Consider the following 25,464-nt stretch of genomic DNA (forward strand, 5'->3'; position numbering starts at 1 on the left):
AAACTAGCTTCAAACAATACGAATTGTTTCCTGCAGAACAGTCTGCGATCTTTTTCGCTTAAACACTGCTGCATCTAGCAATGTTGATGCTCCCACCTCAGGCTGGCAGGCCTTGAGGAGACAGGCTTTCAACCCTCGGCCTGATTTACCGTTAGTGACAAGCCAGGTTGGCCCTTGATGGGCCCATCTGTCATGCCTTTCTCAATCACTTAATGACACTCAATATATTTCATATTACATAGATTCAGAGCGCTCCTGCTCCGTCCCGGTCAAAACGTCAGACAACTACACTTGTCTAGACACCTTTTATATTGTTAAAATAAAAAAAGACGGGAATCATGACTGTTTAACAGTAATGCACTCCTTTTATCACACCTCACTGCATCTAGCCTTCACAGAAAAGCATGAGCTCTTGTTTATTACAGAATATATAATCCAAGGATATTTTGTGCAATAAATTCACTTATTTGCTTTAGAATTACAGGTCTGACCTTATGTACACGAATTGCCAATAAAAAGGTATATGCAATTTGCTTCCCACATGGTGAAACTTCGAAAGATTTATTTAGTTGTGAACCAGTTTGTGTAACCGTATCATATTACCTTTGGTTCTCAATATTAATGGGGTTACCCTAGTCTTATACCTCGAGGCAGTGGTAGACACCAATTTATGTTTATCACTATAGGTTTATGCTCATGACCCTGGTGGCAGTGGTAGGTGCTCAGTAAAACTTCTGCACATGACTGTTCAAGATAGAGCTGCATAACATGCTAATCGCCACGAGGATGCATCCAATGTGCAAACTGCCAAAATTAACGTAATAAATCAGCAATGTGCTAAATTCCAAACCATGGCAGCATGGCACGTGCGCCCGCACCCGCTTTATTTAACCCACATTGCCAAACAACTCACTGTTTAACTTTGTTGAATCATCCAGGTCACTTACCTGGTTCTCGTCAGCTATCTCCTGGCCCTTGGACCACAGCGGCATTCTTCTAATGTCTCCAGCCCTTTGGATGCAGATCTCATCGCTCCAAGACAAATTCGGATTAGAAAAATGGGACACGCATTCTTGAATTGAGCTCCAAGCACTAAGCAGGCAAAAAACAATATGAAGGTAAATTAGAGCCATATTATTCACACAAAGGATTCTAGTGCAAGCAGCGCTTTGATTAAGATTTCCTAGGAAAGCATATTTCTGAACACTTGACTTGGATGGTTTTGAAATACACAGGAAAGACTTATTGTATGTGATAGCCACAACATTTGAACCTGTAATTTTGGGACACTGGTAATTAATAAGACTTGCAGAATTATAAGAGTCAGGTTGAACGTTTATTCAGAGCACCAACTTTCGGACTATTCGTGCAGTTTATATGGACTAAAGTTTAGTTAAATACCAGTTTCCATGTGTAATCAATCCCAGTGTAATTCACATAGAAGACCCTTCTTAGAGAAAGTTGTTGTGCGTTAAGCACTAGTTGGCACGTTGATTTTGAACCAGACAAGTATTGTTCCAAGTGTTTTGCATTGACCCATATCCAGGTGCATTTTAATTGCAGAGCATAATAATCCTGAGCAGTCCTAGTATCTGGTGAAACTATCATGAACCCAGTAGTATCGGACGCAGGTAAACCTGAATCATTTAAGACCTGGTATTTCTTTTATCCCACCCCCTTCCAGTGGAAACTTTCTGGGGTGTAGTGTATAATTCTTTGCTACCTCGTTAGTTCTCATTGAGATTTGGGGAATAGTGTTGCCCCATTGAAATAGCCTCGATTTAGGAGAGTGGCTCAACAGATTTACGATGTCCCTAGGGCACCAGATGTCTCCGGCCATCAGCTTATCCATGTGTGCTCCCAAAATCCCTTGTGGGATGTGTCAGTTGGTATGGTCATCATGGGAGCATGAATTTTTGAAGGTCTCCCCATACTCACATATGTTGGGTTCCACCACTTTATTTCCTTCACAAGCTTTCCTAGACAATTAGATACACTAATTTCCCTGTGGCTTGTGACCATCAATTTCATAACCATTCCTGTATGGTTCGCATGTGCAGTCCTGCATGCGGTATAAGGGGGCTGCATGAGGCCATTAATTTCATGACAGTCCTCACTATCAGACTTGCCCTTCTGATAGAAGAGTTTGATCTGCTGTTGCCCTCTTGGCGACTGGGTATGCCCGTGCTGATCCTGAGTCCAGTGTTGCCCCTAGGAACACATTCTCCTGTTCGAGTGGTGGCATTTTTTCATGGTTTATGGTGAACCCAGGGCACTGTAGTGTGTGATGACTGGCATTTTTATTTCGAGTATGCCATTACCAGCTAATTGTCCAGTTAAGGGTAGACTTGTATCCGCAGTCTTCCCAGGTGTGCTGCCGCCGGTAGGCACTCGTGAACTCTGCAGATTTTATGCCAAAGGGTAGAACTCTGAACTGGTAGTGTATTTAGTCCAAGACAAATCTTGGGTACTTCCTGTACCTCTGGTTCATGGTTATATGTAGGTAGGTGTCTAGGGTGTTCCTTTCCTTAGTAACAGAATTTATGTGGCACTATCATTTTGAAGTGTTGCATTTGTATGAACTGGTTTAGATACCAGATGTTGAGAATTGGTGTCAGTGTTCAGTCTTGTTTTGGTACTAGGAAGTACACCTAGTAGACACCACTGTCTCTCCCTTGGAAATGGGGGGTGGGGGGGGGGGGGGGGGCAAGGTGGACTCTGGCTTGCTTTTTGACAAGATACTTGACCTTTCATCACAAATGAAGAGTTGCTGCTCCCACAAGGTTCTGTTAATGATGAATGCCTGCACCTCAGGCATGAATAAGTCGCCACCCCCTACCCCCAAACACAGTAATGCCCGTGCACATTAGTCTGCTGGTGGTATCTGTTGCATCCAGAGGCAATTTGAGGAAGGAGTTGGTGATGTTCCTACATGACTGACTACCCTTTCTTTTTTAACTCTGGCGGGTGCAGTATGAGCCCTCCCATTTCTTCCCTTTGCTGTTGGCCACACCTGTGGAGGATGGCATTGGGGTTCAGAATTCTCAATTGCACTCTTCTCTTTCCATCAACGAGGCCCAGCCTATCCTTTCTCTGCTGGTGGCCTGGTTGACATGAGGGAATTATTCCTCTTCCTGGCAGTTGTCACTGTGATGAAACCTGCAAGTAGGTTTTGTTTAATGAATAGGGAGTCTATTGGAATGTTTATATATTTCTTTGAGGGGGATTCTGCACTGGGTGTGATCAGTTCCTTCAAAGCTTTCTTACCCTGGTGCAGTATGCTGGGGAGCAAGACTAGGTACAGGTTTGCATTGTGCAATGGCATCAGGGTCTTTAGGGGAAGCAAGATTGCTTCAACATTCTCAAACTGGACCACATTTGTGACTGGTGCCCTCTTAATTAGTCCATCGTACATGGCTAGGCTATCTGAGAAACTCACCGGGTATCATCCTACACCTCCTAGGGAGATTCAGTGTGGAGATCCTGCCATTTGTCAAACTATCCTGGCCTCTACATCACGATGGGCTCGTCCTCCTCATATTTGAAGACTTCTTTCTGTTCCTCTTCACGCAGCTCTGGAGTCATGGACAACTTGATGTCTGGTCGGTCGTCGCCCAGTTCACTCAACTCCGAGCTTTGTGGTAGTGCAGGCATCGGACAACGGGGGTGGGGGGCTAGACATCTACCAAATGGCTGACAACAGGGATATGGGTGGTGTGGAGGTGGGATGGATACTAAATACAGGCCGACCACTAGGTGGCAGAACAAATGATTAGCATGTAAATTCAGAAACCTTTCAAACTTGCAAAACTACTAAGTTAAACCTTTGTTTTACTCTGATGTAAGTAAAACGTACGAGTCTTCTGAAAGTAAGATGAAGTTTATTCACAGAGCACAGGATAAATGTACACTTCACCAGCTGACCAGACTGTTGGAGTTCTTGAAGTAATGAAATAAAGTAATAGGTCCAGTGCACAGCTGAATTGCACTCTTCTTAAGTGTCAGTTTCACTTAGGGTAAATTAGGTGCTCCTGGGTGTCGTCCTCCACCCAGTGGACGAGTAATGTATGAAACAAAAAGTGCTATCAGTAGAAACCTGATGGCATCCCCTAGGGCACACTAGATGGCAATTCTCGCCTCCACAATTTATAGAGAAATTGAACGAAGTAAAATGTCTTGGTTAAATCAAATGTTTATTCATCCATGATGTTGAATTTCAAAAAATCAATCCATATATTTCATGATATGCTTTCTCTAGCTCCAATGCATTTCGGACATGTGTCCTTCATCGGGGAGCATATTCAAGAAGCATCATAGTTGCGGCGTCCTAAATTCAGACGGCGCAGCACGTTTGAATTTAGGACGCCGCAACTATGGAGTTCTTGAAGTAACACAGGACACAGGAGTATTCAAGAATAGTGCTGTTTAATGGCCATCCACTCTCCTCACTAAGTTATACTCCAACATTCTACAAGGAGCTTCAGGGTGGAAGATTCCAACAAGGGGCAGGGAAGAGGGGTGGACGGAACATACCAAATAGGCTAATTGTGACACCAACAGACAAGTCTGGAATGCAGCTTGGTTACGCATAACGCATTGAGAACATTGCAGGTATTCTGGAAGGAAGGGGAAGGAGAGAACACAAAGGAAGGGCTACAACTGGGAGACCATATTGAGAAGAGATTGCATTTATAACCTACTCCATATCAAAAACCAAACTACTGCTCATTCTTAAAGTGAAATAGTAACCAAACAAAAACCTGCAGAAAATGAGCAAGGGCACAAACCTGTAAACTTCATGCAAAGAAACAGATGAATGCTTCCACACCTGAACCAGGGATGTCTCAACTAAGTACTGTGGAAAGAAAAATAAGATGCGCTTAGCCTCCCAAAAGAAAAATATATAAAACCTAACATAATAAAAAGCATAATTGGGAGGCTAGTGAGACTGTACACAGATTACATGCATTTTACTAAGCATAAATAATCATAAGTATCTTGCTCATAGAATTTGGTGACCAAGAAAATGGAAACCAATTTACTAATTCGCAAAATTTGCTCTACCAGGGCTAGGAAGGAAAACTGCCACAGAGTACAGTCCCCATGGATTCCTGGACAAATATGGACCCCAAGCTTCCGACCTAAAGCACACCATCACCAAGTATAACACTAGGTTAACTGGTTGATTCTATTTCATGTGGCTCATTCGCACAATGAACTGAGCTTCACTCCACTTAGATGACATTGTCATCTAGACAAAACAGTGACAACCACCACCAAATACCAAATAAACTACAGGGACCAATAATATGTAACCACAATTTGAACCTACCAACATTGAAACAAAACAGCTCTAATGTCCAGAAAAGCCATTGTGCAATCAAGTGCTTCTCAGCTTTGAAATCAGATTCTGCATCTCGAAACATTTCTGTAAAAAAAAAAAAAAAAAAATACAGAAGTGAATACTAGCTCAAAACAAGTGGACAAAAAAATGTCTAAGATGCCAGATAACTACAAATTCTGTGTGAAGTACTTATCTATTCTAGTTTGGAAATTGGGCCTGTGCGCCTCTTTTCTGCATCCTTATAAACAAGTTAAACTCTCCAGTTTTAATCCACAACCTCGCCAATAAATAAATAAATAAATAAAATATATATATATATATTCCGAGATGGCTCCTGGTTAGCAAGACCCCAGGCGCTCCAAGATTCGGTGCAGAACTCCTTAGCTGAGCCCAGCCTTAATTATGTCGCACACCCCCTCGCAACGAGGGATTGAGTCCGCACTCACAAAGGTTTTCAAAGTTTTCCAATTTTTTGTTTATTTTCATAATATCAGCTAATCAGTCACAAAACCGACGCGTTTCGCTGCTCCCACACGCAGCTTGCTCACGGTTTAACCGTGAGCAAGCTGCGTGTGGGAGCAGCGAAACGCGTCGGTTTTGTGACCGATTAGCTGATATTATGAAAATAAACTAAAAATTGGAAAACTTTGAAAACCTTTGTGAGTGCGGACTCAATCCCTCGTTGCGAGGGGGTGTGCTATATATAAATAAACGCTCAAAAATCCCCTGGTTACACAGGAAGAATGCAGCACTCGCAGTCCAAGAGTCAAGCAAACAAACTTTAATCAAGGGGAACAGGTAAGCACAGACGCGTTTCGGCGTGAGCCTTCATCAGTGTGTCACTAGTCAGTATCATGTGTCCCATTAAAATAAACAAAGTCTTGAGTACTGACATTGACATAAGCATAGGACTACACCCCCCTCTGGCCACTATGGGCGCCATATTGGAAGGGTGTTCTATCCAAGTAGGGAACTTATCTAATACAAACGTGACTGTTCTCACATTAGATATATATATAACTACACAGCAGCCAGCTGGTTATTAGTCTTCACTAAAGACTACTGGGTGGACATACAGGCTAGGAGACGGTGACGTGGGGTAGATCATTCTAAGACACTAATGCGCAAGTTCACACATTTTAGCCCACCATCCCAAGTTCGAAATACAGCTTTATAATCAATGCACAGCAAGTGAATCCAGAAATATTTGCTATGCAAAACCAAAAGGTTAGCTTACCTGTAGAGGTTTTGAGCTTGAAAACTTTCCGGATTTATGTGAGACTCCCCTCCCCATAGAAAACATGTGAACAACAAACAAGGGGCCTGAAGTTGTATAGCATGTTGAGTAATTAAGTCTAAAGATGCGAAAGGTCACCAAAAAGGAATAAGGTATCCCAGATGGTGACCACTCAAGTGGCTGTATCTGATATCATAGGGGTAGCAGACTTAGCCAATAAATGGTAGACTACACAAAAGAGGGAGGGTGAATTCTGGAACCAGCAAGTAGATGGTGGAATAAATGAATAGCATACAAATCCAGAAAAAGCCTTCAAGATGCAGAGCTACCGTAAGTTATCATTTTTGTTTTACTTTATGCCCAATACCAAACTACTACTCCTAATAGATGGGAAACAATAGAAAGCATACAAAAAACAAGCTAAAACTTAAAGCGGGCATATACTGGCAAACTTCTTAAAAAGAAACAGATGAATGCTTCAACATCTAAATCATGATACAGGGACATCAAGTAAGCACTACGTAAAGAACAAAAATACGCTTACCCCGTCCATAAAAAATAAATCAGGCAGTACTGAGCTATTACACTTGCAACAAAGCATGCTAGTAAACTTATGTAATCATATGTATTTTGCTCATAGAATTCAGAAACCAACAAGGAAACAAATTTGTTAACAAGCAAAATTTTACTCTTCCAGGGCTAGGAAGGAAAACTGCCACTGAGGACAGGCTCCATGGATTCCTGGAAAAAGATTAATCACTGCTTTCCCCCCTCCAATCTCCAAAACGTAACAAAGATTAAACATATATATATTTACAGGGCAGTTGGAGCAGCAGCGACGTGCATTGTTTTAGTAGCACAGCGTCTGCTGAGCTTCATTAAACACAAAGCGTGGAGGCTAGGTAGCAGTCGCCGTGCTGATAAAAGGCGCATGCACCCACCAAAGTGCCCCTTGTAAATAACAAAAGCATTAATAAACTGTATTTGCAATCCCCAAAACCCCCCCAGAATTGCTCGATTTTTTTTGGGTGCTTTTATATAGCACAAGCGCCACTCTTAAGGAAGCAGTGCTTTAAATGACCACCAGTTGTTTTCCCATGGACAAAGTCCGTTGCGAAGCTGGTGGCATCTCATGGGAACGAACAAGCATTGGCAAAGCCAACAGGTAGGGAACCCCCCCAAAAATACAATGGCGAGCGTGTTCGGAAACCGGAGCCTGTGCAAGGGGAGGGATGCATGAAATGAAGAGCTGCAGGCTCTACCGCGCTGTTTTAGCAGCCATGTTGGGAAAGAGACTACCAACAGATCCGAAGCACGACCAGCAAGAGGAGCCGGGAGGTGGGGCACAGGCGTACATGAAGGACAGTTAGGTTCTTCTGCACGCATATTTGAACTCTCGTTTTTATGGGTACTCACAACCTTGGGAAAATATCTAACTGATTTTTTAATTTTTCCTCAATCTATTGATGTTTGAATGAGTCATTACTTTGCATTGTGTCTTTCATTTTTCAACTAAGATTTCACGTCTTTCAGGATGACTTAACAATTGCTTCGCGTCTGGTCTGCAGTAAACAAGTTTAGATTGCTAATTCACAGTCACTGTGTTCAGAGGACACGCCGGACTATTAGTAAAACAGCAGGGCGTAGGCTGTATTTATTTTGCGCTCCGCAATTTTACAAAACCGATTCCAATGTATGTATAAAAGCGGATCCCAAACTCCTTTTCTGAACTTTAGTTGAAAATACGGATGTGTCGTAGTGGCAGTAACAAAGATAACAGACATAAGTTGCTCGTACTTAAAACATCTGTGAATGAATTGAGAGCCCCTTAGCGCCGCATTGCTTGTTTGAACCTTAGATGTGCAATTTCGTGTCGGAAACGGGAAAGTATCAGAATGCAAACATAAGTCTAAGGGTCATGGACAGTTTATTTATGACAGTACTGCCCATAGATTCTCACGGCGCTAACATTTTCCACTTAAGACGTACTGTGTGTTTTTAGCACCAGACAATATTTTGTCTGGTAATCTAGGTATGCAGTTGGGTTTCTAGTGGTATTTATCTAGAGCAAGTGCGTGAAACCAAGGTTTAAATTAACTGAACGTTTTTTATAAACGGCTAACTGAAATCCTCTTTTTCCACAACAAGGAAGGAAGCGCTTGCACAACGACAAGAATGTTCAGGCCACGTCTGGCTACGAGGACGTGTAGTTTAGTGCCCAGACTGCACCTATCTGCAGCATGCTAAACAAGGCGTCGGGGGAGGGCAGGAAGCTGCCAGATGTGGAAATGCTGCAGCAAAGGAAAGCTGTTGCGCCCCACACAGCACTCGAGGGAGGGGGAGGAACAGCAGAGAGTGGGGTACGTGCAAAAGCTTGCTGAACTCTCCCTGAACCTTCCTTTGACATGCCTCAGATAAGAGAAAACCATAAAACTGAGACTGTAGACTGTCCCAAGGGCATGTACAAAAGCCACAGGGCGGTAACGAAAAACCCTGCAGAGCAATTACAAGACAGGGTTTTGCATAAGTAATGACGTTGCCCAATAGAAAGCTTGGGCAGGATTACAAGTCCTTTTCCTAAAATACCTCTACGCCAATATGTCTCTCTGCTAGCAGCGCTGCGAGATGCAACGCTAGCGTGACCTAAAAAAGGATATCCCGAGGGATGCTGTACAACCTGCAAGTAGCACCAAAAGCCAAAGTCCCACGGGTGAAAATAACATCCCTTCATTAACTAGCAGGCACTATCCACAATGAAAAGGATGGACAGGTCCTTGAACTTTAAAGAAAGTAGGTCCTCCAGCTGCTCCTTACATTCAGTTAACTAAACTGAGCCATATTTGAGCAGATACAATATTGTAAGTACATCACTAAATATGGAGGAGTCATGTTGACATGAATAGGTTGAGTATTTTTTTAATCATGGAAAAAGAGGACATCAAACTCCATACATTTTAGATAGGTGTTCAAATAGGATACAACTTAGCATAGGAAAGCAGAGGAGAGATGACTGGGAAAGGAACACAATGAATGTATTGTAACTTTTGTGCTAATGACAACTTTTGAAAGTTGCCACTTGGTTGCCAGATGTTTTCCAGTGACTTTATAGTTGACCTCAAGGCAGCTTTCTGCTTTCCTTGCAGGAGGTGTGAACGAGTCTCAGGAAGGAACACAAAGGGACTGCTGTTACAGGTGTTAACTGCTAGCAGAATGGTCAAAATGGAGCCCAAAAGGCATGCTTCAAATGGGAAGCCAACTTTGACAGGCAAATGAGACATGAGAGGGACTACTGTTTTTTTCGCAGACAGGCTGACTTTGTAGATAGCAAGGGGGAAGTTATAGGTCAATTATTTTTCTGTGGGTGTCTAGCCCCACACAGGATGGGCTAGGGAGCTTCACACACCAAGAGGGGCTCTGCCAAGTTGGGAGTGGGCAATATGGTGCATTCGGGGATGCCTAGATACTACACTTCACAGGAAGTCATCACGAGGTGGGAGTGGGCCTGGTAACTCATTGGTTAGAAGTCACCAAATCCCCAGAGGCAAAGAAATGGAACTAAAGTGGCACCTTGGGCATGCAGACCTCAGATCATGTTTGTAATGAAGAAAGGATCTAAGAAGGACTGCACTGCTATTCCCTGGACCCAGCAAAGACAGCACCAAAGACTGGACAGCAGCTCCTTGGGCTAGCAAAGAGGGCTGTGCCAGTGGTACCCTGCTTGAGAAAACCAACCCCAAGCCCCATACCAAGGTGGTGAGTCCAAAAGTCAGTTTGCCAACTTCCTGTTACACCTACAGGACCACAAAGAAGTAGTTTGCCTTGGTGAGTTGGTAGCCAGGAATGCCTAAGCGCGCCGAGCAGCCTGGGAGACAGAGCCCAGACCAGTCCAAACACCATAAAACTTTTCAGAAAGAAGCTGAGGTGGAAAGGAAACTATAGGCAAGGTAATTATAAAGCGGTTGGTAGATCCTAGTTTTGTGGTAGGCTTATGAGGACTATAGTAGGCCAATTTGCTTGTTGTGGTCTTTGAGTGTGCTCTGTAGCTGCAGATGGCCTTCAATATTTCTGACCGGAAATCCATTTTGGGCTTTGTAGATGGGTTTGTGGCTTGTATTTGTTTGAAGTCACAGAATATTTTAGGGTGGTGTGAAGTTCAGAGTAGATACTCTGCAGCATAGATTGTGAAACCTAGTTGACAGGGTACAGCTAAGCAATCAGCCTTACAATGTACATTAAAAAAAAAATCAGGTTCTACATTATATCTTTATATAATGCTAAGCGACCTTGGGATACGAGTGTGACCTCCATCAGAAAATTAAATCTGAAGCAATGCGGGCACCCTTGAAGTAGTAGGTGTACTGTGAGTTTTCAGAAAAGTCACAAAGGAACAACAAGACAGCTTCTTGGATGAATAGGACTCTAGGATGAATCTCATTGACTAAGCTTACATACCAGAGTCCCTCTCGCTTCTGGCCGCTAGCAATGCCCTTGCAATTGGGTATCTTAATGTACAGCCTAAAACGTGCACTAAAGTGGTTACTAAGTAGCCATATAATAGCCCTATAATTATGAACTTTACGAGACAGACCACTTCTAAAGACATTTGACTCCCCATATTTAAAGCACATCTTTGAACAAAAACTTGCCATGTAAGCCAAGCTCAACCCAACATCTTATTCATTCGTTCAAATGACGCCAGGAACACACTAAATATTGAAGGTTTCTCTTGGTCTCTCTAGGGGTATGAAACACTATACAAGAGCTACATTAAAGAACAAAATGTAGGTTGTTTTGTAGTCTATATAACCCACAACGAGGGGGCACAGGTGTTTAACCCCTTAAGTGCTGCCGTCGGCCAACGGTCGTCACGGGCACTACCTCCCCAGTGCTGCGTGCGACCGCTGGACGTCCAGTTCAGCACCGGATAATGGACAGCGCAGCACTGGGGAGGTTTGTTTACTAGCTCCCAAGTGGTTAAGGTGTGCCTTATGTATTGTGCTATGGATGGTTTCAAGGTATAGGGTCAGGAGTACTTCAAGCATGGTGGATGAGATATTCAATGTTAAGATGGCTGACAGCATGGCTATAAATGTATTGCACAGAACATTTTTGTAGGGGCAGATAGACTGGATGCTGATTTTCAAGCGAGTTGTGTAGGATGAAGGAGGAAAGGTTTATTTTATGATGCAATCAAGTTACAAAAAAGGAACTAATTAGGCCATGCTGGAAGACAAGCAGCATTAAGTGTGAGAGGGTCTTTCAAGCCAGACTTACAAAATTAGGATTTCTAACTCTCCAAAATGTTCTGAAGCCAGAAAAGTCCCCTATCAAGTAATTTGAACACCCTTCAAATAAAAGTTTGAGTTGCAGAAGTGAGCAGTATGGAGAAATAATCCCACCTTTGCTGTGCTAGGTGGGAAATTACAAGTTGGACATTGCAGGCAGGCATAAGGAAGATCTTATTTGAACTGCAAGGTTTTGACTTCTGCCAGATCGAGTCAAACATTATATTAACTTACTTTTGGATTTCTGTCAACTACATCTTTCACTTCAGTGGCTATTATCCCTAATATCACGAACTTTAGCAACGTAGCCTATAATTGGATTTTTAAAGGAATAGATTTCATAATATGGCTCCTTTATGCCTGAAGGCTTCATCATCCAATTTTTTGTAGTGGTAATAGGGTACCTCAAAGATGGCTTTGTTGGGGGGTCCGAGATTGAGCATTTAATTTAATTTAATTGTGGGTTTATATAGCGCTAGGAATCGACTCCCGGAGGAGTATCTCCACGCTTCGACCGCTGGGGAACCCGTCCTGGCTCACCCTGAGAGATGGTCCCAGAAGGGTATCTCTAAGGTGCGACCAAGCATCCCCGGTGATCTGGGGGGGCCGTTGTGAAGATGAGGCAAGCTGATGCCCAGAGTTGCCGCGTGTGGTCTCTGACTAGAGTAGGCACCGAGGCGAGAATTATCGAGTCCGCTGACCTTGGTCCACGACCCTGCCGCGTCGGGAATCGAACCCTGGTCCCGGGCCGTTCTCTGCTCACGGGTCTGCCGCCTCTAACCAGTGAGCCACACTTCTCCACATGCGAGTATTTTTTTTAATTTACTATAGAGAAACATGGGGGTAAGCCGCGGAAGATTTTATAAGTCATGCAGGATTTTTTGGTGGCAGCCAGTGAAATTGTCACTTATTTTAAGCCTGAATAGTGATCTTACCAGGGCGTTTTGGATTTAAAAAAAAAATGTAAGACTGGTGATAGACCTGGATGGGAGGCTAGGACAGGCAGCATTGACAGTCAAAGCGTAAAACAAATGCATTGGAGATCCTTCACACGGCAAATAGGTCACAAACGACAAAGCATCAAACAGAGCAAAGTTCTCAATTTTCATTTTGACATCAACCTACCTGCCAATGTGCTACAGGCTTCGCAGGAACGGCAAGGATCTGTGGAGCGCTGGTGGCATAGTTTTACACCGCAAGACTAATTCAGTTAAAACAAATTTAAAAGTTAAAGAGTTTAGAAAACAGCTGGCAAAGTTCTGCAATGTATTTATAATACATTTAAATAGATTTAGAACATATTTAAACCAAGTCAAACATTCTTAAACCATCATTAACTTCAAATAAAAAAGATGGGGCTGACTTTCAAACTTTGAAAACCCTAGGTTTACCAATTAGCACTTCACTCTTAAAAGAAAAAACATAATTCATAGCATAAGCAATCAGTGCCAACGTTTTCAAACTGTAAAGAAAAATATGGAATTTTCAGAAAAGAAACTTGCGTGACAAATTTAATGAAGTTAGGACAAAAAGCAATTTTTCCCCACATACCCACTTCAAACTACTCTGGCAAAACAATGGATAGCATAAATCCATGACTCAGTTGAGAGCAAAATACACCATGTCCATCAGCAAACATTTACAACACTGCTTTAAGCTTGAAAATGAATATGCTACTTACCAGTATGCATCTGTTCTTGGCATGTAGGGCTGCTAACATTCATATCTTAGCATTAGATCGCCGCCTAGTGTTGGGCTCGGATGATCGCACATTGTTGTCCTGGAAGAGTCTTCGAAGTATCCTGAGATAGGTGGCTCCTCCCCTGGACTACAGTGCGCATGGGCATCGGCTCCATCCCCAGATTGTTTTTCGCCATTGTGGCAGAAGATGGAGTGAAAAGTGTAAAGGATGTCCATGCTAATGAATAAATACAATAGTATATCTGCAGCTGCGACAGGCACCGGGGAGGAGGGCGGGCGATATGAATGTTAGCAGCCCTACATGCCAAGAACAGATGCATACTGGTAAGTAGCATATTCAGTTCGAGGCATGTGGGCTGCTAAATTCATATCTTAGCATAGAATACATAGCAGTCCCTCCATCAGCGGCGGTTGCCCGTGCCAGCTGCAGAAACCTGAAAAAGTGTTTTCAGAACAGCCTGTCCTACAGCAGCTTGCTGCTTGGAATGCACATCAACACAGTAGTGTTTTGTAAAGGTATGTGGTGTAACCCACGTGGCTGCTCTGCAAATATCCTCTAAAGGAATGTTCCCTAGGAAAGCCATGGATGCCCCCAGTTTGCGTGTGGAGTGCGCTCTGGGGGGTATTGTTAAAGTGCGCTTGGCTTTTTGATAACATATCTGGATGCACTTAACAATCCATCTGGCTATCCCTGCCTTGGAAATTGGGTTGCCTTTGTGTTGTGGTGCGAAGGCAACAAAGAGTTGTTTTGTTTTTCTAAAGGGTTGTGTTCTATGTAGTACATCAACGCCCTCCGTACATCTAAGGTATGGAGCATTCTTTCCGCCACCGTTTGCGGGTTTTGAAAGAATGCTGGTAAGTCAATAGTTTGGTTTAGATGAAACTGTGACACCACCTTCGGAAGGAATTTGGGGTTAGTGCGTAGCACTACCCTATTTGGATGAATTTGAATGAATGGCTCTTGGATTGTGAGCGCCTGCAGCTCACTGATACGCCTCAGAGACGTAATAGCTACAAGGAAAGCTACTTTCCACGTAAGGAACTGGAGTTCACACGAGTGCAGTGGCTCAAATGGCGGTCCCATCAGTCTGGTGAGAACGACATTGAGGTTCCACACCGGAGCTGGCGGTGTTCTTGGGGGAATGACTCGTTTCAGACCTTCAAGGAAGGCTTTAATGGCAGGCACTCTGAAGACAGAGAGGTGCTGCCTGGTCTGGAGATAAGCCGCTATGGCGGATAGATGTATCCGAATGGAAGTGTACGCTAGATTGCACTTGTAAAGATGCAACAGATAGCAGATGATGTTGGGGATAGATGCATCTAGCGGGTTGATGTCATTGGCTGTACAGTAAATGACAAAACGCTTCCACTTTGCAGCATAGCATGCTCTAGTAGTTGGTTTCCTCGCCTCCTTGATGATGTTCATGCACTCCGGAGGTAGGTTAAGGTATCCAAACTCTAGGACTTCAGGAGCCAGATCGCCAGGTTGAGCTGTTGCGGATCTGGATGCTGAATGTCTCCATGGTTCTGCGTCAAAAGACTGGGCGTGAGGCGCAGTCTTTGATGCGGCACCACTGAGAGTTCGAGGAACGTGGTGTACCAAGCCTGGCGCGCCCACGTTGGAGCAACTAGGATGAGAGTCATCTCGTGCTGCCTTAGCTTTCTTGCGACCAGCGGTATTAGAGGGGCTGGCGGAAAAGCGTACGTAAATTTGCCTGACCAGTTCATCCATATCGCATTCCCCTGCGACTGTGGGTGAGGGAACCTGGCGGCAAAGAGTTGGCATTTTGCGTTCTCTTTTGTGGCAAACAGGTCTATCTCCGGATGACCCCACTGCTGGAAGTACGGTTGGAGAACAGATGGGTGTATCTCCCACTCGTGCATTTGATGGCTGTATCTGCTGAGCAGATCCGCCATCTGATTGTCCTTTCCTGGGAGGTGTTCTGCCATGAGGAAAATGTTCCTCTGAATGGCCCACTTCCACATGCTCTGAGCCAGATGAGACAGCTGTGGCGAGTGGGTGCCTCCCTGCTTTTGAATGTAGTACATCGCGGTCATGTTGTCCGTCCGGACTAGCACGACTTTGTTGCACAGATGTACAATGAAGGACTTGAGCGCCATGAAGATTGCCATCAGTACCAGATAGTTGATGTGCATCTTCTGTTGCTGCGTCGTCCATAGTCCCTGCACTGTGTAAGTGAGCACATGAGCTCCCCATCCCTGGAGAGATGCGTCCGTTGTCAGGACAATCTGCGGCACGGGCTCTTGGAACAGTCGGCCCTTGCAAAGGTTGTGTGGAGTCCACCAATGCAGAGAGTCGTATGCCCGACTGGTAACCAACACTAGGTCTGTCAATTGCCCACGAGCCTGTGTCCACTGATTCGCTAAGCACTCCTGGAGCGGGCGCATATGTAGCCGTGCGTGAGGGACTATGAAGATGCAGGAGGCCATCATGCCTATCAACTGCATGAACACTCTCGCTGGAAGCGAGTGTTGTGGCCTGAACTTTTGGATCAGAGCCTGCATGCTGTCTATCCTGACTTGGTTTGGCTGAGCCATGGCCGTCAGGGTGTTGATCGTTGCACCTAGGAACTGCCGGACATGCGCCGGCTGAAGATGCGATTTTGGGTAGTTCAGGGAGAAACCCAGATCGTGAAGAAGGTGAATTGTAGTCGACATGTCTGCGGCGCACTGTTGCTCTGACTTGGCTTGCACGAGCCAGTCGTCTAGGTAGGGGTAGACATGGATGTTCTGCCTCCTGAGGTGCGCCGCTACTGTCGCCAGACACTTGGTGAACACCCTCGGGGCTGTTGTGACTCCGAAGGGTAGGACTTTGAACTGGTAGTGCCTGCCTTGAATAGTGAACCTGAGGTATTTCCTGTGTGACGGGTGTAGTGGAATGTGGAAATAAGCATCCTTGAGATCTAAGGTTGCTAAGAAGTCTCCCTGGTTTAGCAAGGGAAGAATCTGTTGCAGTGTAAGCATGTGGAAATGTTCCGATAGTATGTACAGGTTGAGGGGACGTAGATCTAGAATGGGCCTGAGAGATCCGTCCTTCTTTGGAATGAGGAAGTACAGGGAATATACCCCCGTGCCTTCCTCCCCCACCGGCACGAGCTCGATTGCTCCCTTTTGCAGCATCACCACTACTTCCTGCTGCAATAAGAGCAAGTGCTCTGCGGACATAGGCCGTTGCCTTGGCGGGATGTTGGGTGGAGTGGACTTCAACTCTAGGCAATAACCATACTGGATTAGTTGTCGCACCCACCTGTCTGTGGTGATGTTTCTCCAGACGGGCAGGAACTGCTGCAGTCTCCCCCCCGACAGGTGTTAGGTGGTCGGGGGGCAGTGACAGAGAGTCACTGTTTGCTTGGAGTAGAGGTGCGGGAGCTGTTTCCTCTGCCGCGACCTCTGTTGCTGTTATTCCTGTAACCTCCCTTGTTCTGTTTAGTGAACGAGGATTGTGCCCCACCTTTTGAGAACTGGGATTGTTGACCCATTTGTCCTCTGGTGACTCCACGTGCACCTGAGCGACGAAAATTGCTGCCACGAAACTGTTGTGACTGTAGGGCCCCCATAGACTTAGCAGTTTCTGTGTCTTTCTTTATTTTCTCTAGGGTGGTGTCAACATCCGGACCAAACAGACTATCAGGATTGACTGGCTGATTAAGAATCGTTGTCTGAATATCCGGTTTAAACCCTGAGATGCGGAGCCACGCTTGTCGCCTCAGCATAACGCTAGTGTTGATAGCTCTAGCAGCTGTGTCCGCAGCGTCAAGTGCACACTTGATGGCTGCGTTTGAGATTAGCTTTCCTTCCTCAATAAGCAGTTTGGTGCCCTCTTGGAACTGTGGAGGCAGGTGTTGTACAATCTGTTCTAGGGTGTCGTAGTGCGCCCTATCGTAACGCGCCAAGAGCGCCTGTGTATTGGCGATGCGCCAAAAGTTTGATGCCTGTGCAGCTACTCTTTTGCCCCCTGCCTCTAGCACTTTGGATTCCTTATCCGGGGGAGGAGCTTCACCCGTAGTCTGGGAGTTGGCACGTTTCCTGGCATTGGCGACCACAAGAGAGTCCAGTGGCAATTGTCCCCGAATGTATGCGGGGTCTGCAGGTGCAGGTCTGTACTTTTTTTCAATGCGAGGGTTGACCACTCTCGCTCTCGTAGGCTCCTTAAATATGTCCCCAGCATGCTTGAGGACTCCTTTAAGCATAGGCAGTGTCTTTACTGTCCTTTCAGAGACTGAAAAAGTGTCGAAAAGGAAGTCTTCCTCAACCGGGTCGGCATGCATGTCCACATCATGATTGGCTGCCGCCCTTTCGAGTAGTGCATGAAAACCTGCTGAATCCTCAGTCGGGGATGCCCGTGCATTAAAAGGCTGCGGGTCCTGCCCCGCACCTTGGGTGTTCTGGTCACCAGTGTCATCATATGAATCCGGTTGCACGTCAGGTTCATTGATTGGGAAATTGTACTGCTCGTCCTCATCATACCCCTCACCCGCAGAGTGTTCTGGGGAGGGAGTAGGGCTCCGTCTTGGAGGAGGCTGGATTGGTTCCGTGAGGCCTGAGGCGTCAAGGGGCACCCTCTTCTTCTTCAGTGGGATGACATAGGGGTCCACTGGCTCCGAAGTGATTTTCCTCTTATAGAGGGTCAGTTTGCCTGTGTCAGCGTCGATGAAATGCTCCGAATCGTCCTCGGATTCGAGTACTTGACGTGGAAGTGGGCCAGTCGGTGAAGAAATCACCTGTTTCTGTGCCGATTTGGTTGAAAATGCTTTTGGCGCCTCCTTCGGCGGCAAAATAAAGAGAAGTTTCCCAGACGGCTTCGCTGGAGTGTCTTTTCGCGGCTGCGGCGATGGTATCGGAGCCGACGGGGCAAAGGCCTTCTCCCTGATTCTTTTCAGCGATTCGGCTATGGGGGACGCCTCACTCACAGTTTGTGTCGGCGCTGACGAGGATGGTCTGATTGTCCCCTCGGATCCGACGTCCTTGTGGGCCTTGTGCGCGGATCCTGTCTTTCCCGCCTCCGATTCCTGTGTTCGGGGCACAGACTTCTTTCCGTGTGCCTGCGTAGCCTCCTTGGAGCCGACTTTGGCGGGTTTGGACGGCGTCGTAGCCGCTGACCCGTGCCGACCATCTTTCTTGGAGGACCCCTCCTCTGGCGTCGGTTTCGATTTCGCAGCATCGGAATCGACGGACTTCTTCGACTTTTGCGGACCGGAGGTCGACGGAGTCGATGGGGTAGCGGGCACCGTCGTTTTCACCGGCACGGTAGCCATCTTAGGGACACTCGAGTCCTTAACTTTCGGTTTCGTTTTTGGGTCGGCCATTTTAGGTGTCGTCGATCCCGACGTTTTCGGTTTCGAAACAGTCTGCCCAGCAAGTAAGTCCGTGGCCGGGCCCGAAGGCGGGGCCGTGGCTTGCGGCAACGGGTCTTGGGTAAGGCCGACAGGCGATCCCGTGTCCCGGTCGGTATCCTCGTAACCTTCGGGGCAGAGCTCGTCCCCTGAGTTATCCGCCGCGGCCCCATAAATCTCATCGTCGTCTCCTACCTCGTCGACGTATTCAAGGCCTTGACCCGCGACTCAGTCGTCGTCTCCCGGATCCGCCTCGACCTCCGTCTCGGGTGGGGAGATTTGGAGATGATGACCCTGTTCCTCTTCGTCTTGGTCGCCGAAGATGTTCTCCGGATCCGGGGCCGCTTGTTTAGCTTCCATGCGCATCGCGCGCCGAAGCTTGAGAGTCTTCTTTGAGCGGAACTGTGCACACAACTTGCACTTGCCGTCGTCGTGGTCAGGCGAAAGGCATTTGTTACACACGGGGTGTAGATCGATGTGTGGGTACTTGGACCCACAGAGCGGGCAGTACTTAAACGGGCTCCGCTCCATGTCCGAAAAGGTTTGCAGTCGTGTCGCGATGAGAAGGCCTCAAAGTTCCGAGAGCGAAGAAAACTCCGCTTATTCCGGCTCCAAGAGACGGAAGACTCGAGACCGTGCGCAGACAATACCGACGCAAGAAAATCGAGGCCTTTTGGCCGCTAAAAGTTAGTTTTCTTGGTTCCGACAGTAAGACGTCGAGACCACATCCGAACCCAATGGCGGAAAAAAACAATCTGGGGATGGAGCCGATGCCCATGCGCACTGTAGTCCAGGGGAGGAGCCACCTATCTCAGGATACTTCGAAGACTCTTCCAGGACAACAATGTGCGATCATCCGAGCCCAACACTAGGCGGCGATCTAATGCTAAGATATGAATTTAGCAGCCCACATGCCTCGAACCTCTTAATTCACATGCAACCTTCTCCTCCCTGTAGAAAAGGTGTTCATAAAGAAAGGGCCCGACAGCTGTATACAGGGAGAGTAATTAAGTCCAAAATCGAGAGAACCAAAAGGGGGAAAATATATGTGAAGACTGACCACGCAAGTGAGTTTCTTGGGCATGCAACTAGAAAATAGAGATCCACCAAATGGCTAACAGGGGTATGGGACACCGAATACAGGCCCGCCCACAAGGTGGCCAAGCAAATTATCATCATGCAAATTCAGAAACCCTTCAAGCTGCATAACTACCAAGTTAAACCCTTGTTTTATTTCATGTCAAATACCAAACTACTGCTCATTATTGAAGTGAAATAGTAAGCGTACACAAAACAGCTGAAAATGAGCAAGGGCACAAACCTGTACACTTCTTGCAAAGAAATAGATGAAGGAAGGATTCCACATCTAAACCATGATCCAGGGATGAACTATGTACTGTGGAAAAAAGAAATCTGCTTATCCTCCCAAAAGAATATATAAAACATAACATTAAAAGCATAGTTTAGAAGGAGGATAGTGAGACCATACACCGATAATTTATGCTTGGTAAAATGCATGTTATCAGGAGTGTCTTGCTCATAGAATTCAGTGACCAAGAAAATGGAAACCAATTTACTAATAAGCAAACATTTGCTCTTCCAGGGCTAGGAAGGAAAACTGCCACAGAGAGCAGGCCCCATGGATTCCTGGACAAATACTGACCACAAGCTTCTGACCTAAAGCACACCATCCCCAAGTAGAACACTAGCTTAACTGGTTGATTCTCTTCAGGAGTGCAAGTTGATTCCATATGGCTCATTCGCACCAGGAACTGAGCTTCACTCCATTTAGAGGACATTGTCAGCTATATAATAAAAGACAAACGCCACCAAATAAACTACAGGGATCAATATGTAACCACCATTTGGATTTACCACCATTGAAACAAGCATAGCTCTAATATCCAGAAAAGCCATTGTGAATTGAAGTGCTGCTCAGCTTTGAAATCAGATTCTGCATCTCTAAACATTCCTGTGAAAAACAAAAACACCAATACAGAAGTGAATACTAGCTGAAAATAAGTGGACGAGAAATGTATTAGATGCCGGCCAACTACAAATTCTGTGTGAAGTACTTGTCTATTCTGGTTTGAAAATTGGGTCTGTGCGCCTCTTTTCTGGATCCTAACAAACAAGTTAATCTCTTCAGTTTTAATCCACATCCTCGCCAACTAATACCCTTTATTCATGCATAATTAACTCTGCATAGCAGCCAGTTGGTCATTATTTATTCATGCATAATTAACTCTGCATAGCAGCCAGTTGGTCATTAGTCCACACTCACAAAACTACTATGTGGACATACAGCAGAGTTCCTCAAACTGGGGGGGGGGGGGGGGGGGGGGGGGGCGCGACACCATCTCAGGGGGGGCGCACACTCCACCTTTACATCTTACCTTTGTTCCTCTCGCTGTCACGCCATGAAAGTCTTCACCCATTTCAAATGGGGTTTCTTTTTCTTGTAGAAGTCCGGTAACAGAGGGTTGGATGGTGGGTAAATTGCCAAGGCACTACGTGCCCGTGCTTTTGTTATGTTGAGAGCAGACACATTAACCTTCCCAGGAGGGGGTTAATTCATACAGCTGAAATGCTTCTCTGCAGTGGGAGGCAGGAAGTCTCTCTCCTCTGCTAAAACCGAAAGCAAACGAACAGACAGTCTTGTTCCTTTGCGTTCTATTTCATAGCAGAAGAGACTCCTTGCCTCCCACTGCAGCTGAAGCTCTTCAGCTGTACGAATTAATGACAGTGCGAGAAACCGGCGTTCACGGACCATCAGTGCACTTAGTCGACAGGTGGTCATGTTACATTTGTTGGCAGATAGTACGAGTCACCATGGCTGGGGAAATGACCGTCCTGGGATCTGCAGCTTTGGCTCTTCTGTTTGCCGGATATTTTGCACAACAGTATTTACTGCTGCCTACAACAAGAGTCATCGAAATTGATCTTGGGACAACATATTGTTCTGTTGGGGGTGCTCCAGCCTGGCACAGGTGAAGTGAAGGTCATACCCGTTGAAAGCGGCCATCACAGTATTCCAAGCATAGTGTTATTCACAGAAGGAGACGTGTATATATGCAGGATATGATGCCTTGGATCTCGCAGATGCTAATCCCCAGAACACCGTGTATGATGCAAAACGATTAATAGGCAAAGCCTTCACTCGTGAAAGTAGCAGGTATCCGTTCAAGGTTTTACATAAGAATGGAGCTGTTGAATTTTCTGTAACCACCAATGAAACCTTCACTGTAACTCCTGAGTATATTGGACCTCAACTCTTGCTGAGAGATATCTCGACATTCCAGTTTCAAAGGCTGTCATTTCAGTACCAGCAGAGTTTGATAGTGCTTAATTTGTAAAATAAAAAAGTGCCGGTGCTAAAGATTTCTCAGAAGAACGGGGTCATTGCTATGAAAGGTCGAGGTGGTGAATACTAAGGCTGCGGTGTCTTGATTTCACCTCATGCCTCTCGCATTCACCACCAGAACTCCCTGCCATTTACCTCACACTTTCACCTTAATTTTCCTCCTTTTTCTCCCTTTGTCACTATTTTTCCGTTTTTCTCTTCCTCCTTTTCCCTTTTTGTATTTTCTCTCTAACGTGGGATCAAATTATGTTAAGAAAAAATAAGTGCTAGTACCTAAAATAAGTATTGGTGGGTCCTACCAGCAAAAACTGGCTTGAAATAAAGATTGCAATACTTTAAATGGGACAGAACTGGTAATTCGCTATAAAACCTTATATATTCAAGTGCGAAGTGACTGCCCTGTTCAAAAGCAAGCAATACTTTTAATGAACCGATTTTCAATATATCAGGCACTGTTCAGCAGAAGTACATTACTCTACGTGGGAACATACACTCCAAAACATAACTATTTTTAGTGGCACAGCACAATATAGCAACGAAGAGTATGTCACTCCCCAGAAGAACAGCAACTCTTCTTTCTTGTACTTTTGGGGGGCCGTACATAAGCACCTGGTGTATGTTTCTATCCTCATTTGTTTTTAACCCACACCGTGCTAATGCATGTAAAAGATTTGTTGCGTAAATCAGGTGTCAAGTGTGAGGATTGCTGATGGCGAGCATGAGAGAGAAAGGGAAAGAGCAACTAAGTAAGATAGAACAGAAAAGAGGAACGGAATACGAGGCGGAGTGTGATGGAGATCAAAGGAAAGAGAATTAGGAGAGATTGCTCTGTTTTCCCATGCAGCGTGAAATGACAAAACGAGCTGTAGCAACCGCTGTGTAAAAGCAAAACAATGCACTCTAATTTCATGCCCTGAAGGTACTAATTCAATAATTCACATTTGCATTCTTAGTATGCTGAGCTATATAGAGAAGTTATTTAATAATAATGTTATTAACCACCCAGAGGCAATTTAAGTTGTGCCACGCAACATACAGTGGCCCATAGTAACATCGACACTATAGAACACAAAAGGTCTGGACTAGATATCCAGAGTTGTGTGTCTTAGCTGTCACGCACTGGGAGGTGTTAGGAATTACAAATACTCTGTTATGCAGGCATGAATCTTGGCTCACGCTCACAGCTGCAACACTCACCGGGACTCGAGAGATGAGAACACTGCGCAGAGTCAGAGAGGTAATTATATCATGAATGCCATATGAGATGTGAAGACGCGTGTAGACCTGGCCCGGATACATAAGTGCCGGTGCTAAGCACCGGAAAGCACTGGCGCAAATTAAGCTCTTATTAATGAATGGTGTACAGTATAACCAATGAGACGTTGAAACAAATAAAATATGCACAAAGAAACACTGGAACAAATATAATAAACATTAATATGTACTTAGTCATTATTTGCCGGATATGGCTCGGGATATGCGCGTGGCGGTCGATTATGTAGTGTACCAGATTCACAACATCTAAAAAAATTCAGCTAGGGGGGCTCAACTTCCAAAAGTTTGAAGACCTCTGACATACAGGCTAGAGGCAGTCCAATGGCGTACAACATTCTAAGACACTAAGCTGCAAGTTCACACTTATTTCGACCCACCCTTCTGAGTTGGAAATACGGCTTTATTATCAATGCATAGCAAGTGAAGCTAGAAAGTTTTGCACTGCAAAGCTAAAAGGTTAGCTTACCTGTAGAAGTTTTGCGCTTGAAAACGTCCCAGATTTATGTGCGACTCACATCCAGATAGAAAACGTGTGAACAAACAAGGGGCCTGTAGTTGTACGCTGCTAGTTCTCCAGGAGTCGGCTGCTTGACTCCCGTTTTTCTCCACGCGGCCGGGCTTTGCTCCGCCCCCGCTTTCCTACCGACCGACCAGGCTTGGCTCCGCTGGTCGGTCAGCTGCCGCAGTTGCTGCCTACAAGCCCCTGGGGCAGACGCATCATCTTCACGCGCCTGGAGGCGCATATAGACACGCCTGGTCCCTCGTCGCGCGGGACGCGCCGGGAGAAGCCCGGGACAAGGGCGGGACCGTCCAAGGCAGTCAGAGGCCAGAGGAGGCTGGGCTGGGCCCCCTCTCTGACATCTCAATCAGCAAGGGGTGAGACATTTTGACTATGCTATTGGCTTGACGTGCTGTTAATTCAGCCCACAGGACTATTCTGCACTAACTGAGACATATATTGAGATGGCCAAATCTTTACCTAAAGTGTGTTCTGGGGGTGGGACTTTGGACGCATTCCTGAAACGAGCAGAAACTGCTGTGGCGAAAGAAATTGAACTTTTTGAAAGAAGGTTGTCTTTGGATCCACTTTGTCAAACACTTTTGCCAATAACAACTATATAGTCCCCTATAAATATTAATGACCCCTCTGTCTCCCTGGCTAATCCTCAGATTGCTAATGGGGCAGTCTTGTCCATCGCATCCGATTCTTCGCCTGTGCCTAGTTTGCCACCCTCTCCAAGGCAGCTTCACTCTACTTCAGTTATCAATAGCAATGTTATTCCAGGGAAAAGAAAGGCTAGTGACCCCCCTAAAAGTACCTTGCGAAAAGCTAAGCAGCCCAGGAATAATACAAATAAAACACCTCATCTGGGCGGGCTAGACAGGACGAAAATGTGGAGCTATATGAACATAATGCAAATGATACTATGGGGGGGCAGTATGGGTGACTTCATTACAATTATGGAAGAAAGTTTGAAAGCATTTATTACTCCAGTCATGGACAAACTAGAGCAAATAGATGGTAGATTAGACATCATTGAAAAATATATCACAAATCAGAAAGCCCCAATGCATGGTTCGAACCAGCTAGGTGTACACTCATTGAATACACTTCCAACAAGAGTAACTGATTTGGTAGACTCCATGATGACACCAGTACCCCAAGTTGCAGTACCATCTATTCCTGCAATAGTCGCCGGAGCGGGGGGTTAGCCAAGTATCAAAACGGGGGCCAGTAGGCCCGGTGGTGAGAATAAGCCCTCCAGCACGGGCTTGCTCTCGTGAAACATCGCTGCACCTCCCCCCAGAAGCCACTCCATATTCAATAATCTTGGCAAATGTCCCAAAAACACAGGATGGCAGAGAGGAACACTGGACCATCCTTAAAAACAAGGCCCTCCACT

General features: G+C 45.6%; 1 long non-coding RNA gene and 3 other non-coding genes across 11 annotated transcripts in view; all 4 read right to left on the bottom strand.

Annotated features, from left to right (window-relative positions):
• LOC144818480 (uncharacterized) overlaps positions 1-25,464 on the bottom strand; it is a 42,961-nt gene that overhangs the window by 1,178 nt on the left and 16,319 nt on the right. For 3 of the 8 annotated variants that reach the window (XR_013607115.1, XR_013607114.1, XR_013607116.1), the window contains 6 exons: positions 20,797-20,893; positions 20,243-20,317; positions 12,992-13,067; positions 5,333-5,428; positions 4,788-4,855; positions 948-1,092 (listed from right to left, as the gene is read on the bottom strand). This is a non-coding gene — a long non-coding RNA (uncharacterized LOC144818480). The remainder of the gene's footprint in view (positions 1-947; positions 1,093-4,787; positions 4,856-5,332; positions 5,429-12,991; positions 13,068-20,242; positions 20,318-20,796; positions 20,894-25,464) is intronic. The other 5 variants (XR_013607117.1, XR_013607120.1, XR_013607121.1 and 2 more) reach the window with 3 other exon arrangements.
• Positions 4,994-5,117, bottom strand: LOC144820593 (small nucleolar RNA SNORA24). The gene has a single exon (XR_013607875.1). It is a non-coding gene; the product is annotated as a small nucleolar RNA SNORA24 (small nucleolar RNA).
• LOC144820591 (small nucleolar RNA SNORA24) lies at positions 7,207-7,328 on the bottom strand. Its single transcript, XR_013607873.1, has one exon. It is a non-coding gene; the product is annotated as a small nucleolar RNA SNORA24 (small nucleolar RNA).
• On the bottom strand, positions 20,450-20,574 carry LOC144820590 (small nucleolar RNA SNORA24). Its single transcript, XR_013607872.1, has one exon. It is a non-coding gene; the product is annotated as a small nucleolar RNA SNORA24 (small nucleolar RNA).

The sequence above is a fragment of the Lissotriton helveticus genome, chromosome 2_1 (genome assembly GCF_964261635.1).
Source record: "Lissotriton helveticus chromosome 2_1, aLisHel1.1, whole genome shotgun sequence".
NCBI classification, from domain to species: domain Eukaryota; kingdom Metazoa; phylum Chordata; class Amphibia; order Caudata; family Salamandridae; genus Lissotriton; species Lissotriton helveticus.